Genomic DNA, 2,425 nt, shown 5'->3' on the forward strand with positions numbered 1-2,425 from the left:
AGAAAAATAATTAATTTCGAGAGTCTGATACGAATTTAGTCAAGTTTGAACGTTACTTAATTTGATGAAATTAACAACCAGCACCGTCGACGTATTTGTACCGGCATTTTGCATGGTAAACAATTTGAGCCTTAAAAAATTGCGTGGTCGCGTGCGCGCAAGTGAAGAAATGGTATTGCTTTTTTTGATTTCGCGCAATGGCAAAAAGGGAACAATTTCTTTTATCTTAATTAACTTGAAGATATAATCTTCACTTAAAATTGCTCTCTTTAAGCAACATGGCACCTGTGTCTTTATATACATTTGATATTGCATGCAAATTCAACCTCGATGGGTACATTCCTCCCTTTACCTTCACAAACACACTACCAACGACGGTAATCTTATATCTCGTCTCTTTTTTTGAGTCTCGTATCCTAATTGCGTTTAAACGGTATCTAAGCTAATTTTGCTAGCTTCCAAGTCTTTTGTTGTCTTCTGCTCGACCTTCTCGATTTTTTTCCCAGTTGCTTTCTTGATTTCTTTATCGTTCTTCTTGGAATCCTTTTCGGTGATTGCCAGGACGACTTTGCCGTCATCCAGCGAATGTTCCTTTTACCGCTTTTCGATCTCGGCCTTGAAGTTATCGATATCCTGCTGGCTAATTTGCACGAAGAGTATTTAATGCCATTGATAACGTTGAGCATGTTCAGCACAGAGCCCATGCTAGGCGGCTGCACCTGAATCGGTAGCAGGCTTACTGCTGACCTGACTTGTCCGTGTAAATCTCACTCATATGTCTAAAGTCTCTTTTAGGGGCAGCTTTGCTACTTCAAAGAAAATCCTAGAATACAAATAAAATCGATATATAAATTATAACGTGTATAATAAAAATATATAAAGTGTAACATGTTCAATATATACATAGCAAAAAGTAAATACTTACTTGTGGCTGTACTTGCTGTGGACAGTCTTTAATGCTTCTTCGTGTTTCCTATGCAAGCTCTGATTTAAAAGATTGCAAATATCTCTTATGTCGTCAAGTTTATAACCGCTATAGTATTCTAATGTTGGATTCCATCCTCCCAAGTCCTTCATTAGCAACGCGAGTAACAACGCCGCCGCTGCCATTTTACTGTCGCCAAACCTGATCATTGTATAATCCATCAGAGAATGTTCCAGTATGTACCGAGCCAGAGTTAACGTGGGCATAGACACCTTGGCACACTATTTTCAGATAGTAATGATTGAATTAGTATGTATATATAGATTCCATTTGAATAAGACGGATATTATATTGGAGAATAAAATATGAGACAGAATAATTTCTGGGATACCCGATATAAATTGTTAACTTTGTGTATATCTTACCCTGGCATAACGCCAAAGAAATGTGTAAGAGAGAGGTATTCCCAGGTCAAAATTGACTGTTTTTAAAATACTTATTTCCATTTTGATCAGCTCCCTTTGTGTGTAAGCGCCGTCACATATGTACAAATCTTCTACCATTGGTGGTATTCTTTCCTAAAGTTAAAGTTAAGAATAAGTTTTTGTTATTGAGTTTACTGCTCGACATGAGCACAATTTTATAGCAGATTATAATTATAAAACTTACGTCAAACTTGCTCGCTATGAAAAGACTCGCAGCGCCGAGCAGTTGTAGAGTCTCTTTCCCGACTATCATCTTTGTTAAGTATAGATCGACCAGTTTTACAGCCAGATATAAGGTCTCGTGATTCAACTCAAATGACTCCTGCACCTCGACCATCCAATCGACCAGAAGCGCTCTCATCCATTGCGAGAGGCATATTTGCCGATTCCTCCATGTAATTGCCGATGGGGAATAGGCGTTCTCGTTCTTTCAAATACTCGAAGATGTCCATCGCATAGTGTGACACCTGGTACGGATCTAGCCAATTCTCGACATCAAAGTCCCCTTCGGGTAATTGTCTTATCGGTGGTGCCATTTTTCAGATATGACGAAACTTTAGTTCCTTATCTAATTGCTATAATTCACAAACATACATATAATTAGTTTATATCAAGAGATATATTATACATAGTTTAATTTATATAGTGCATAAATAATATAATACAGAATGTTTCAGAAATAAATTGTCAAATTTGAGGAGCATATTCTACTAACAGTAAAAATGGAAAAGTTACAAATTTTAAGTAACATCAAAGAAAAGGGAGACGTAAAAAGAAGGAAGATAAGAGAGATAAGTGATTTCGAAGTACAACAGATAGTATAAATGAATAAAAGAGAGAAGGAAGACACGTAAAATGTATATATATGAAAGGAAAAGAGCATTTTTATCTTTTTCTAACTCTTAATGGAAAAAATAAGTTGAACCGATAATATATTAATTAATAACTTACGATAATTCCTTCGCGTAAACGGGACCTTCGCGTAAACGGGATTGATCTCCTCGGCATCAGCTCC

General features: G+C 36.5%; 1 pseudogene; it reads right to left on the minus strand.

Annotated features, from left to right (window-relative positions):
• Positions 1–771: 771 nt before the first annotated feature.
• On the minus strand, positions 772–2,425 carry LOC139781099 (G2/mitotic-specific cyclin-B3-like; annotated as a pseudogene).

The sequence above is a fragment of the Temnothorax nylanderi genome, unplaced genomic scaffold (genome assembly GCF_030848795.1).
Source record: "Temnothorax nylanderi isolate EJ_2023f unplaced genomic scaffold, tnyl_v1.0 TNYL_tig0315_pilon, whole genome shotgun sequence".
Classification (NCBI taxonomy): domain Eukaryota; kingdom Metazoa; phylum Arthropoda; class Insecta; order Hymenoptera; family Formicidae; genus Temnothorax; species Temnothorax nylanderi.